Consider the following 15,470-nt stretch of genomic DNA (forward strand, 5'->3'; position numbering starts at 1 on the left):
GGCCGTCCTGACTGAGTCTCGCTTGCTTGGGACCTAGTGCTCTCCTGCGGGGCAGCAGGTAACAGGACGTGCTTTTCTGAGTTAATGAGAGAAAACATTGATCCTCCTGCCCCCTCAAAGGTGGAAAGTGAAGTGGGGAGACATGTGGAGAATGAGTGAGGTTCCCTGTCTGGGGGTTCCAAATCCGCTGTTAGTTCCTTTCACCACTGAGTAGAGATATACAGGGTGTCCCCCCAAAATGTATACACACTTTGAATACCTACTAATTCCAATGGGTTTACACATGAAAAGAAAGAAACAAAAATGAAGCTATCATCTGTTAAAAGTTTGGGCACAAACTGGCAGTCGGACATTCTCCGAGTGGCCCCAGATTGGAGAGGTTGCAGGCTGGACTGAGGGGCCCTTCTTCCTCCCACCCCCATGCACAAATTTTGTGCAACAGACCTCTAGTTTGTTTATTAAAAAAATAGTTCCATCATTTCAACTTATGTACATACATGCTTTATGTTTTTTATCATTTAATTACCACAAGTAAATGTCAAGAATTGTTATCTTTCTTTTAAATTTTTTTTACTGTTTCAATTCATTACTGCTGTGTATGTGCTCCATGTGAGTGACATAGGTGCTTATGTAGGTGGGTTCTGACTTATAGCGAAAATCACGTTACGTCGTGCCGTAGGAATGGATTTCCAATGGAACTTATCTCCAACATAACCCGAGGACATACTTAATCAAAAAGCTTCCAGCAGGCTGCTTGTGTAGCCCGCCCCCATCCAAGGAACAGCAGCCTCCTGATCACCACACCCTCTGTCTGAGGAACAGCAGCTATGTGTGAAGCCTCCCCCCACCAGCCAGAGGAGCCACCACAACTGTGAACAGCACCCACCAGGGGAACAGGTACCAACTGAGGAGCAGCTGCTACCACAACCACCCGAGGAGCAACCACAGCCCGAGGAGCCACTGCCACCCAAGGAGCAGCCACTGAACAACTCAACATCTAGATATGGCGGTACAATCACACATGGGTAGACAAAGAAACCCCCAAAGGAAAGAAAAGGAGGACTCGCCAGAAAAGCAGCTAAGTGAAACCGAGGCATGCAGCATGCTAGAAAAAGAATTCAGATTAAGGGTCCTAGAATGCATAAACCAGATGGAGGAAAAAAATCAACAACTTATGCAAGAAGAAAGAAGAAACAGATGAAAAAAAATCAAGAAATTATGTAAGAACCAAGAAGAAATGAAGAGTGATATAGCTGCAATAAAAAAAACACCACTGAAAGTTTCAACAGTAGACTAGGAGAAGCGGAGGACCGAATTAGCGAATTAGAAGACAGGGAAACAAAACACACCCAAACTGAACAGCAATTGGAGAAAAAAAATTAAAAGACAGGAGGAGAGCCTAAGGGAGCTATGGGACAACATGAAACAAAACAACATACGAATAATAGAAGTGCCAGAACAACAGAAAGAGAAACAAGGGTTAGAAAACCTATTTGAAGAAATAATATCAGAAAACTTCCCAGAGGCGGGGAAGAAAAAAATCACACAAGCACAGAGAGTCCCAAACAAAGTGAACCTGAAAAGACCCACACCAAGACACATCATAATTACCATGGCAAATATTCAGAACAAAGAGAGAATCTTAAAGGCTGCAAGAGAGAGACAGAAAGTTACATTCAAGGGATCTCCCATTAGATTATCAAATGATTTCTCAAGAGAAACACATCAGGCCAGAAAAGAAAGGACAGAAATTGACAAAGTGATGCAAAGCAAAGGACTGAATCCAAGAATACTCTATCCAGCAAGGCTATCATTCAAAATCGAAGGGGAAATAAGAAGCTTCACAGACAGAAAAAAAGGCTAAGGGAGTTTATCACCACCAGGCCAGCAATGCAAGAAATGCTAAAGGGACTGGTGTAAAAAGAAGAAATAAAAAGCTCAGAAAGAAAACAGCCACAAAAAATAGAAATGGCTACAAACAAGTACCTTTCAATAATAACTTTAAACGTAAATGGACTAAATGGTCCAATCAAAAGACATCGAGTGGCTGAATGGATAAAAAAACATGACCCATATATTTGCTGTCTACAAGAGACCCACCTCAGAATAAGGAACTCACACAGACTGAAAGTGAAGGGATGGAAAAATATCTTTCAGGCAAATTGAAATGTAAAAAAAGCTGGGGTAGTAATACTTATATCAGACAAAATAGACCTCAAAGTGAAGGCCATAACAAGAGATAAGGGAGGCCACTTCATAATACTAAAGGGATCAATATAACAAGAGGATATAACCTTGATAAACATATATGCACCCAATGCAGGAGCAACCAAATACATAAGAAAACTCCTGGAAGATATCAAGGGAGAGATCGATAACAATACAATCATAGTAGGGGACTTTAATACACCACTGACATCACTGGATAAATCCTCTAGACAAAACATGGGCAAAGAAACAGCAATCCTAAATGACTCACTAGATCAGATGGACTTAATTGACATCTTCAGAACACTTCACCCCAAAGCCGCGGAATATACGTTCTTCTCAAGTGCTCATGAGACATCTTCAAAAATAGACCACATATTGGGTCACAAAGTCTCCCCAAATTCAAGAAGATTGAAATCATACCAGCACCTTCTTAGATCACAAGGGCATAATATTAGAAATAAACAAAAATAAAAACAACCCAAAATACTCAAACAATTGGAAGCTGAATAGCATGTTATTAAATATTGACTGGGTTACCAATGAGATCAAAGAAGAAATTAAAAACATCCTGGACACTAATGACAATGAAAACACAACAATCCAAAACCTTTGGGACACAATGAAAGCAGTCCTGAGAGGGAAGTTTATAGCTCTACAAGCCTATCTAAAAAAACAAGAAAAAATGGTAGTAAATCATCTAACTCTACAACTCAAACAATTAGAAAGAGAGCAACAAGAAAAGCCCAGAGTGTGCAGAAGGAAGGAGATAATAAAGATTAGAGCAGAAACAAATGACATAGTGACCAAAAAAAAAATACATAAAGTCAATGAAACCAAGAGCTGGTTCTTTGAAAGGATAAACAAGATTGATGAACCTCTAGCCGGGCTCACCAAGAAGCAAAGAGAGAGGACCCAAATAAACAAAATCAGAAATTATAGAGGCGAAATAACAACAGGCCCCACAGAAATACAAATGATTGTTAAACAATGCTATGGACAACTCTACTCCAACAAACTAGACAACCTGGAGGAAATGGACATATTCCTAGAAAAAATACAACATTCCAAAACTTAATCAGGAAGAATCTAAAAATCTCAACAGGCCAATAACTATGGAAGAAATTGAAGCAGTCATCAAAAAGCTTCCAGCAAACAAAAGCCCAGGACCAGACGGCTTCACAGGGGAGTTTTACCAAACATTCAAGGAAGAACTAAAACCTATCCTCCTCAGACTACTACAAAAAATTCAAGAGGATGGAACACTTCCTAGCTCATTCTATGAAGCCAGCATCATCTTATTACCAAAACCAGGTAAAGACAACACAATGAAAGTGAATTACAGGCCAATATCCCTCATGAACATAGATGCCAAAATCCTCAACATAATCTTAGCATATAGCATATCAGATCCAGCAGTACATCAGAAAGATCATACACCATGACCAAGTAGGATTTATCCCAGGGATGCAAGGATGGTACAATATCCAAAAATCAATAAACGTGATATATCACATAAACAAATTGAAAGAAAAAAACCACATAGTCACATCAATTGATGCAGAAAAAGCATTTGACAAAATCCAACATCCATTTTTGACAAAACCTCTCAGCAAGGTGGGAATAGAAGGATCATACCTCAACATAATAAAAGCCATATATGACAAACCCACAGCCAACATCATACTCAATGGACAAAATCTAACACCATTTCCCCTAAGAACAGGAACAAGACAGGGATGCCCACTCTCACCACTCCTGTTCGATATAGTACTGGAAGTATTAGCCATTGCAATTAGACAAGAAGAAGAAATAAAAGGCATCCAAATTGGAAAAGAAGAAGTAAAACTGTCCTTATTCTCAGATGACATGATATTATACATAAAAAACTCTAAAGACTCCATCAAAAAACTATTAGACTTAATAAATGAATTTGGCAATGTAGCAGGATACAAAATTAACGCCAAGAAATCTATGGCATTTCTATACACCAATAGTGAACTTACAGAAAGAGAGACTAAAAAAACAATCCCATTTACCATCGCACCAAAAAAAATTAAGATACCTAGGAATAAACTTAACTAAGGAGGTAAAAGACCTCTACTCAGAAAACTACAGGACGTTGTAAAAAGAGATAGAGGAAGACATAAATAGATGGAAGAACATACTATGTTCTTGGATTAGTAGAATCAACATCATTAAAATGTCCATACTACCCAAAGCAATCTATAAATTCAATGCACTTCCCATTAAAATACCATCGGCATATTTCACAGGCCTCTAACGAACGCTCCAAAAATTCATCTGGAATAAAAAAAGACCCCGAATAGCTGCAGCGATCCTGAGAAAGAACAAAGTAGGTGGGATCTCAATACCAGATATCAAGCTGTATTACAAAGCCACTGTTCTCAAAACTGCCTGGTACTGGCACAAGAACAGACATATAGATCAGTGGAATAGAGAGCCCAGAAATTGGCCCGAACCAATATGCTCAATTAATATTTGACAAAGGAGGCAAGAACATACAATGGAGCCAAGATAGTCTCTTCAATAAATGGTGTTGGGAAAATTGGACAGATACATGCAAAAAAATGAAACTAGACCACCAACTTACACCATACACAAAAATAAACTCAAAATGGATAAAGGACTTAAATATACGACAGGAAACCATAAAAATACTAGAAGAATCCAAAGGCAACAAAATCTCAGACATATGCCGAAGCAATTTCTTAACCGATACAGCTCCTAGGGCATTGGAAACTAAAAAGAAAATAAACAAATGGGACTACATCAAAATAAAAACTTCTGCACAGCAAAAGAAACCATCAACAAAACAACAAGAAAGCCCACTGCATGGGAAAATATATTTGCCAATGTTATCACTGATAAGGGTTTAATCTCCACCATTTATAGGGAACTCATACAACTCAACAAAAGGAAGATAAACAATCCAATCAAAAAATGGGCAAAGGACCTAAGTAGACACCTTTCAAAAGAGGACATTCAGAAAGCCAAGAGACATATGAAAGCATGCTCAAAGTCACGAATCATCCGAGAGATGCAAATCAAAACAACAATGAGGTACCATCTCACACCTGTCAGAATGGCTATCATCAGCAAATCAACAAATGACAAGTGCTGGAGAGGATGTGGAGAAAAAGGAACACTTGTGCACTGCTGGTGGGAATGCAGACTGTTGCAGCCACTATGGAAGACAGTATGGAGTTTTCTCAAAAACTAAAAATGGAACTCCCATTTGACCCTGTGATCCCACTTCTAGGAATATATCCCAAGAAACCAGAAACACCAATCAGAAAGGATATATGCACCCCTATGTTCATAGAAGCACAATTCACAATAGCTAAGATCTGGAAACAGCCTAAGTGCCTATCAGTTGATGAATGGATTAGAATACTGTGGTACATCTACATGATGGAATACTATGCTGCTGTAAAAAAGAAGGAACTCTTACCATTTGCAACAGCATGGATGGAACTGGAGAGCATTATGATAAGTGAAATAAGCCAGTCAATGAAGGAAAAATACCACATGATCTCACTCATTTATGGATAATAAAGACCATTATAAATTTATGAACAAAAATAGATACTGAGGCAGGGCAGCTTCGAACAGACTGACAAACTACAGCGGGAAGGCCAGGGAGGGTTGGGGGGCAGGAGGGTGGGGGTAAGAGATCAACCGAAGGACTTGTATGCATGCATATAAGCATAACCAATGGACATAAGACACTGCGGGGTAGGGGAGGCCCGGGGATTGTCAAGGGCGGGGGAAAAAAAGGAGATATATGTAATACTCTTTGTAATACTTTAAGCAATAAAAAAAAAAATAAAAAAATAAAGAGATTGCTGCAGCAAAAAAAAAAAGAACATGTGGCACCGTCGCAGATCATGTTGGCCCCCGAATTACCTGAACCTCCAAAATACACTCCTCAGGAAGAAGAATGGGCCCTGCAAGAAGGGGCAAGAGAACGAAGGAAGGCTGGTGGATACTCCCAGATCATAGGGCCTATGTCCCAGAACAGTTAGACCATAAAGTAGTCCTCCAGCAGCATGAACTTATTAATTTAGGAAAGACTGTTCTAGAAGCTTTATTAGGCAGATACTACCTAATTGCCCATCTTCCCTCCTTGTGTGCCTCAGTCTCTTAGCGTTGCCTCTTCTGTGCTCAGAACAATGCTAAACAGGGTCCTGTGGGGCTGATAGGAGTTCAGTGCTGTAGGCAAGCTCCCTTTGAGGACTTAGAAGTAGATTTTACAGGGCCTAGCAGAGGAAATAAATACCTCCTAGTCTTTATTTGACCTTTTCAGGCTGGGTTAAGGCATATTCCACTCGTATGGAAAAGGGAAAAGGCAAGAGAAGTCACTAAGGCATTGCTGTGTTGAAGGATATGATTCCACAGTATGGAATGCCTCTGACCATAGGGTTCGATATTGGCCCAGCCTTTGTAGCAGAAATAGTACAACAGGTAGCCAAGGCTTTAGGAATTAAATGGAAACTACATACAGCTTATAGGCCTCCAAGTTCAGGGAAAGTGGAGTGCATGAACTGGACTTTCAAGCAGGCTATGACTAAGACATGCCAAGAGACAACTTTACCCTGGACAGATATCTTGCCTCTTGTACTCCTGTGGGTACGCTGTGCCCCAAGGGCCAGGGTAGGTTTCTCTCCCTTTGAAATTCCATATGGTAGACCCCTTTCCTTAATTCGGCCAAAGGGAGATTTTGGGGAAATAGGAAACTTAGAAATCCAGAAACAACTATAAGGACTTGGAAAAACTGTCTTTGAGGTCCACAGAAGGTTTATTGAACGATTACCCATCTCCCTAGGAACAGCTGTACACCTTTATAAACCTGGAGATCAGGTTTGGATAAAAGACTGGTAAAAGGAGCCCCTCAAGCCTACCTGGAAGGGACCCTATCCAGTCATATTAACCACCCCCACAACTCTCAAGGTTGCAGGACTGAACACCTGGATCCACCACTTCTGGTTGAAGGCAGCCCACCAGCCGAGTGATGCCCAGCCTGAGTGGAAGGTAATCTCTGACCAGAAACACCCCCTGGGGATCACCCTCAAGAGGACAGCGGACCTGGATCATCAACCTGCTCCAAAGAATTCAGAAACACCGTGTTGAATTCTTCCTTACGCTAATCTTTCTTATCTCCTCCTAAAGGTAATATGTGCTGGTATTTCTGGATAATCATTGGTTTTATCTCTCTAATAATTCTTATTTTGTCTTTTTATGAGTGCCGCCAGAACCTGAGACTAGAACCGGGAGAAGGACTCATCTGCTCTTGCTGGGACACAGAAGCACCATAAAATTACTGCTTCCCACATAGCAAGGAAACAAAGGCCTCATCATGAATTGTTGGACTACACCTTGTCATGCCATCCTTGGCTACATCTGCCTTTCAGGAATAGTCATAATACTATTCTTTGTCCTAGCAGTTCACTGTTGTGGACCCCCATCTAACAGAAATATAGGGAATAACATGCTCCCACTAATAATATTAGCTGGCATATACTTGCCTCCCATAGGGGCCATGGCCATGTGTCCTTGCTTAGAAACTCGCTACCCAAATATGTTAGACTGGGTAGTCTACGGGAAAACCCCATGAAGCCAGATTTTTGTTAGCTATACTTATCAGCCTGCGGCATGTTAGGACTCTGCTACCAAATGCACATGGGGTGGGGAGGGGCAATTGTACGGAAAAAATAATAGGACCTGTCACAGCCAATGTGCAGGTAAGTAATGTTTCTCCTATTTGTTTCAGCAGTACCCAGGGCCAACATCCAACAGGTCGCCTGCCAGATGAACCATGTAACTCTACCCTCAAGGTTGAAAACACCACCTACCCCTGGTGTCCCCCAGCAGGAACATTCTATGTGTATGGGATCGCTGCTTACCTCTGCCTGCCTGCAAACTGGACAGGAATGCCTTTAAACTTCAGATGGTCCTACAAACCAGAAGAATTCCCTGCAAACCCTTCCAAGAGGAAGAAATGGGATGCTAACCCCTTGGCCATTACCCCTTTTCAGCTATAAGCAGTTAAGAGCAGTTGTAATCCATGTTCACCATAACATCCCATAGTGGTTGTACCATAGGCTAAGAGAAGCTTGTGGGACAAGGGCGGGGCGGGGGGGGGGGGGGGGGGGATGAGAAGGCTAAATTTTTTTATATTTGCAACCATAGTAAAACAAAGACTTATATTTTTGATATTTATTTTATATATTTAAATGCCATTTAACAAAGAAAAATCAACCAAAAAAATGAGTTCATAGGTTCGCCATCACTGGTCTAGTCACTGCTCCCTCTTTTTTTTTTTCACTGTTCCCTCTTAATCGTCTGTCTTGCAGGACCTGTTTACTTAAGCACTGTTCCCATTTTGGAAAGGCCATAAACCATACAACCCCCAGATGGAGTTGTCAGGGCTGGCACCAGGACATGCCTTGAGATATGGTCTCACTGCACCCATCCCAGAGTTTTTTTTTCTCTTTTTGCCTTTATAAGCTTACCCTTAACTCCATTTCGGGGCCACGAGGTTTGGAGAGGCATAAGCTTTTCACAGCTGCTGGCTTTTGAAATAGACTTCAAATTCAACCCTCTGACTGTGGCATCTCCTGTTTGACTCGCTGAATTCCAATATAAGGCAGCTGTAAGTACCAGCCCTCTGTCACAAGAGTTAGAAACCCTGTTGGGACCTATAATTTAAGAGACCCTGTCAAGGGATGAAGCTCCTATGGAGGAGCTACTCCCTCATCCGTTCTGAGAGGGCTCACCACCCCCCTTGGATACCAAATAGTATACAGATGGTTCTAGTAAGGGGAACCCTGCTACATAGATGGCAGTGGCTATCCATTTGAATACTGACAAACTGCAGTTTGTTTCTATTACTGGGCAAAGTAGCCAATAGTCTGAATTATGAGTGGTCCAGATAGTTTTGACAAAAGAGTGTGGCCCTTTGGCTATTAGAACAGACAACTGGGCTGTCTTTAGAGGCTTAACTTTGTAGTTGCCACAATGGCACAAACAATAGTAGATAATTAGGACATCATCCCATGTGTGGATAGGAAATGTAGAAGGATATGTAGGAGCTAGGGACTACTAAAGAGGCAACAATATATCATTTGAGTGGCCATCGACTGCTGTTAGCCCTTAGAAATAATAAGGCAGATGCCTTGGCAAGGGTCCCCCAAAGATCAGGCTTGGTAGCTCCATCAGAAATTGGGGCATGTGGGACCATGGACAATAATGCAGGTAGCTGAATGTTAGAACTTGGCCCTGTCTACAGGAGAAGCCCTCATCATAGTATGAGGTTGTCCCCGCTGCACTCAGGCACACTCCCATCCATATGGTCTCCAGGGGAAAAAGGGCCGTGTCCTCAGAGGATTGGAACATTGGCAGGTAGATTTTATTAGGTCTCTCCCTATAGATCAGGGTTTTAAGTATGTCCTTATGGCTATAGATACTGCCACTGGCTTATCCTACAAGGGAGGCCATCCAAAGGACAGCTGTCCAAGGATTAGAACACTTGGGACCACCATGGGTGACCCCATAGCATAGCAAGTGATAATGGAACCTATTTCACAGGGAAGGAGGTACAAAGCTGAGCCAAGGCCCAGAACATAGCTTGGCAGTTCCACGTTCCATATCATTCCCAAACTACTAGGATAATTGAACGATATAACGGCCTGTTAAAAGACAAGCTCTGCCTAGGGGTAGACCTGTATAGTCTAAAAGGTTGGGCTAGAATTGGATACAACTGTCAGATTGCTGAATAAACAGCCCAGGAAAAATGGATGCTTCCCCCTTAGATTTAATGATGTGAAGGTATCCTCAGACATTACATGTACAGGTGAAAACAACAGATGAACTGCTGAGACCTAAAGTATACTCATCTAGAACCTTGCTGCTGCCCACACCTCCCCCCTTGGCAGAGGGGGAACAGGGAGTGTGGACATGGCCATGGGCTGTTATTATTCCCATAGGGAAGCAGGTATGATTATCAGTTACAGTTGCACCCCTTGATCCAGCCCTGGCCAATAACAGTACTGGTCGTAACATGTTACAGTTTATATTGTTGTGGTAGACTCTGTATTCAAGGAGAGGGCATATGGGCCAGGGTACTCTGGAAAAACAATTGGTGTAAGGGGTCAAGTGTGGAAGCCTGACCAGAGTACATCGAATGTTAAAGGCCCATTTGCCATACGCATGCTCGAAGGCAATGACTCAGCAGTATCAGTATATGCACTGCGCAGGTGCACTGTTATATAACCTACCTGTTTTGTGTAACACTGATGTTACTAAATGCCAAGAAGCTTCTTTTGTTTGTGATAGATCCTCCCTTCCCGCAACTGGTGGGCAGAATATGACATAACCTGCAGCCCGGAAATACCTGAGTGACTAACCATGTATCTTATATGGACTATACATTGAACCACTAATCAACACCTGCCAAATACCCTAAGCCCTTGTCCCTAAGTACCAGAGTGCCTAACTATGTACTTTATATGGACCATACATTAAGCCATCAATCAGCGTGCTCCGAGAGCCCTAAGCCCCCATTCCTTCCTGTTCCTCCCCTCAAAAGGTGTGCTCACCTCTGCATGAGTTGCTGTTCTCCCCTTGCAAGACAGCCTGGCAGGTCTTTTTCTCTTAATAAAGCCTGTAATCCTGTTTTTTGGCTCCCGATTGGTCTTTCATTCTGGTGCCGAAACCCGGGAGGGACAAATGGAAATGCAGATGATTCCGGGACCATATCCCAAGCATTTCAGGGAAGCAGCACCCAGGTTAACTTCCTGACTTTGCTTGGTGGTGCGGTTCTGGGTTGATTGGCCTGTTCCGGTCCCCTCTCAAACCCTGCTGAACCAGGACCCATGGGGATCTCTTCACCTCCCGCCCTCTGGTAGGCCTTCAGACCCAACTCACCCTACCCCCTACTCTTTTTTTTCTTGCTTCCTGTGACCTGGAGGGGCATTAGGGTCTCAGAGTTTCCTGTCTACTCTGCTACTTGTTCTACGAAAGCCCAGGCGCCTGGCTGGGAATTCTCTTCTACTCCATGGGAAAGGTGTCTTGGGGTGACGATTTCGGAACCTTTTCTCAGCTCTCTCTCTCTCTCTACAGGTTGGTTGAGGGAACAGGAAGACGCTCCTTGTTCCTTCCCCAACTTCCAATAGCCCTTCCCTCTAGTCATGGGGACCTTTCAATCCAAACCCCCTTGAAACACAACCTTAGGGTGTCTCCTTGCCAATCTCTCAACCCTTGGTCTTTTTGGCTACATCAAACCAAAGAAGCTCATTTTTTTTCTGTAACATTGCCTGGCCACAATATAAACTCAACAATGGCTCTCAGTGGCCCGAAAATGACACTTTTGATTTCAGTATTCTTCGAGACCTAGATAATTTCTGCCACTGGACAGGGAAGGCTTCAGAGATCCCTACGTACAGGCTTTCTTTTCCCTCTGCTCCTGCCCCTTGCTTTGCTCCACATATTCCACCCATCAGATCCTCCTCACGAAGTCCTCTTCACCCTCTCAAACCAGTCCTCAGCCCCTTTCTCTGTCTTCTGACACTTTCGACCCAGCTGATCATTCTTCTCCACCTCTCCCACCAACCTCCACCCCCTTATACATCCTCTCCCACACCTGCAGTAGATTCCCAAAACCCAGACCGTCTTAGCTAGCAACCACCTTCTCCCCAGTCCCTGAGAGCCCAAATCCTGAGAACGTGAGCTCCAAAACAGCCTTTCCCATCTAACACTCATTCTCAGGCCACCCAAAGACTGCCTTCCTCAACACCTTCTAATCCCCCTTCCATTCTACTGCTGAGGGAGGCAGCAGGAACTGAGGGCACAGTCTGAGTCCATGTTCCATTCTCTATGTCCAGCCTCACATGGATTGAGAGGCATCTCAGTTTTTTTTTCCACTGACCCAACCACCTTTACTAAGGAGCCCGACCCAGTCCTATGTCCTGACTTGGCATGACATCTATGTCCCCCTGTCCTCTTCTATAGAAATTTACCACCTTAGACCCCATTTCCCCAGAGGGAGCCCTTCTTCTAAACACCCATTTTATATCCAAATCAGCCCCCGACATATGCTGCAAACTTCAAAAAATAGACACAGGTCCACAAACCCCTCAAAAAGACCTCGTTAACCTGGCCTTTAAGGTGTTTAATAATAGAGACGAGGAGACCCAAATCCAAAAACAAAGATGAAATCAGGCCAAGGCTGAGGCCCAGTAGGAGGCCTTCCAGCTCCTAGCCACCACTCTCATGAACCCCAAACGAAGTGCTGGTCCTCCAACTGCAGGTAAGTCAAGGGCTAAACCTTCTCTGGGCCCATGCTTCAAATGCAACAAGGAAGGACACTGAGCCAAGTCCTGCTCAAACCCGAGACTCCCGCCTGGGCCCTGCCCAAGGTGTGGAAGGGAAGGCCACTGGAAATCAGACTGTAGTCTGGCCCTTCCTGTTCAGGCCTCAGCCAGTCCAGCATGGTTGCCTCTGGATCAGGTTTGGAGCTCCCAGACCTCCTGGGACTGGCCACCGAAGAAGCTGCCCAGGCTCTGACAGGGTCCCACAAACTTACATCACCAGGACGGAGCCTTGGGTAATGACTGTGGTGGCAGGTAAGCCGATCTCCTTTTTAATTGACACTAGAACCACTTATTCTACCCTCTCCAAATTTGCTGGGACCCTTGTCCACTCCTCAGTCTCTATTATGGGGGTTGATGGATTAGTCTCATAGCCATTAGCCACCTCACCTTTACACTGCATCTTACTAAATTCCTCCATTCACTCTTTTCTCATTCTACCTCTGTGCCCAGCCAGGGCTACCATGTATCCCCTCATAAAGCCCAGTTGTCCCAAACCACAGTCACCTACCTCAGTTTCACTCTCTCACCCAACAAGGCCGAGCCATTCCTTGGACTGTAAATGCCTTATCTCCTTATCTCCTCCATCACTGTCCCCTCCTCTAGACAAGAAATACTCTCGTTTCTCAGGCTCACTGGGTACTCTTGCCTCTGGGTTCACAACTTTAGTCTTCTTGCAAAGCTCCTCTATGACATGATGTGGCGAAGGGACCCCCTCACTGAGCCTTCAGATCCCAAGGCCAACATTCTCACCCTTTTAATGCTCTGAAAACTTCTCTGACCTCAGCGCCTTCTCACCCTGCCCTCTCCCCCACCCCGCCCTTCCCAAAGAACAACTTTCTTGACTGTACAGGCTTACTTAACAGTCCAGCTATTATCAGAAACTGAGATCATTATCTCCCCAACCTTAGCATGTTATCGCTAGGAAAAATTCGGCCGTTTTGAATCCAAGCAAGAGAGGCCTGGGAACAGGCTGAGGGGCTTACTCCCCCCCACCCCCCACTGCCTTTTCTCCAGCCTCAAATCCAGGTTCCTGGCTTCCACTGCTCCTTTACTTCCCTTTCTCTTTTCCCTTGGATAACAACCCATTCTAACATTCCCTCCCACTTTTACTGCAATACAATCTCAACCACTCATCTGTCACCCTTTATTGGTAGAGCCATGGTGACTACCCTCTCAGCTTGGAGTGCGGAACTAGAAAAAGGGAATCTCATACCCTTTAGTCCACCTCATCTCCTTACACCTTTCAGCTTGTTTCCACATACATCTGTCTTCCCATCAGCTGGACAGGAACCTGTATTCTCATCTATCTCTCACCCACAACATTATCCCTTGCTTTCGCTTTCTGATGTCACTTCAATCTGATAATGGCCCCACTTTTGTCTCTCAGATAACGCAGCTGGTCTCTCAAATGCTAAACATCAAATGGAACCTCCACATCCCCACCACCCTCAGTCTTCGGGTAAAGTAGAAAGGGCCAATCATTTCTTAAAAACACATCTAACCAAGCTATCCTTAGAGCTCCATATGCCATGGACTGAACTACTCCCCCTGGCCCTAATGAGACTGAGGGCCATGCCACGACAACCACTACTTCTAAACCCCTTTGAGATCATGTATGGGTGGCCTTTTGTCTTCCAAACCCTGGAGGACAATTCCCCTTCCCCAGGAGACTACTTCCCTGCTTTTGCCTATATGAGGGCATTCTTACAACAACACGCTGATAATCTTCTCCTCCCGTCCCTTTCCTACAACTTCTACTCATCTCTCAGTCCTCCCTGGGGACTTGGTCTATGTCAAGAAAAAAGGAAAGGCATCCTTAACACCCACATGGGAGGAGCCTTTCCCGGTCATACTATCTACCCCTACTGCGGCAAAGGTACAAGGTATCACCTCTCAAACATTAAGCCATACAAACCTCTACATAAAACACTACCTTCCTACACTTCTACCCGCCCAGGACTTACCTCTCTCAGGCTCATCAAATGTCTCCCCACCATCCCTGAAAAAGACTCAGCGGCACCATCCAGGACCTGATGACTCATTGTTATGTCCAGATTTCAGGATCTCCAAGAAACCACACCAGGGAGCCAGCCGTGTCCGATGCAAAAGCATAAGAGTCTTTATTCAAGCCCAGGCTTGGCTCCTCTACCCTCCTTACCGACTCAGCGGCAAGTGGCAGAGAGAGCGAGCTTTGTGGGTAGAGGGGTTTTATAGGGGGGTTGGAGTAAGGGGAGGAGAGAGGACTGTGGGCCCTGCCAATTGGCCAGGCGCAAGTCAGTGTCTTGTTACACAGGATGTGGTCGTATCTATGGCGCGCACTTCCCTTGATTATCATTGGTTAGTTTAAAGAAATCCTAGGTGTGGCTAGCAGAGGCTTGGGCTTCCGGGAAGAAGCTCCTTGCTGAGCACATGGCTGCTGCCCAAAAATGGAGGATTCGGGGCAAGATGGAGGGCGAAGCCCTTGCCCTTTCATCATCACTCTTCACAGGCTAAAATCTACTATTTCCTGCAGTATCCTGGAGGAATGGTCCTGGTGGCGACCACAATCTGCTTCCCCAAAAGACTTACACTCATGGATAGTAGATCTTACCTGGCAAGGGACCCTTTGACTTTTTACTCTGGAAGAAGCTCAGGTTTTTGAATTCCTTTTTATATGTCTCGTCTCCTCACCATAATCCTCCTACAGGCAGCTAACAATGAATGCACCAATGAAGGTTTTTGGTCTTTTCAGGTGAAACAGACTTGGGATGATGAGGGAGTCATCAATTCTACTGTCTGGGATGGAAAATCCTCTAGTGTAACTCTATTTTTTTTTCTCTTTCTTTGTAGTGTCCTTTTTTTTTTTTTTTGAAATTTTGTTTTATTGCT

The sequence above is a fragment of the Myotis yumanensis genome, unplaced genomic scaffold, assembly GCF_028538775.1.
Source record: "Myotis yumanensis isolate MYYU_CA2020_CCGP unplaced genomic scaffold, mMyoYum1.0.hap1 SCAF_2, whole genome shotgun sequence".
Classification (NCBI taxonomy): Eukaryota; Metazoa; Chordata; class Mammalia; order Chiroptera; family Vespertilionidae; genus Myotis; species Myotis yumanensis.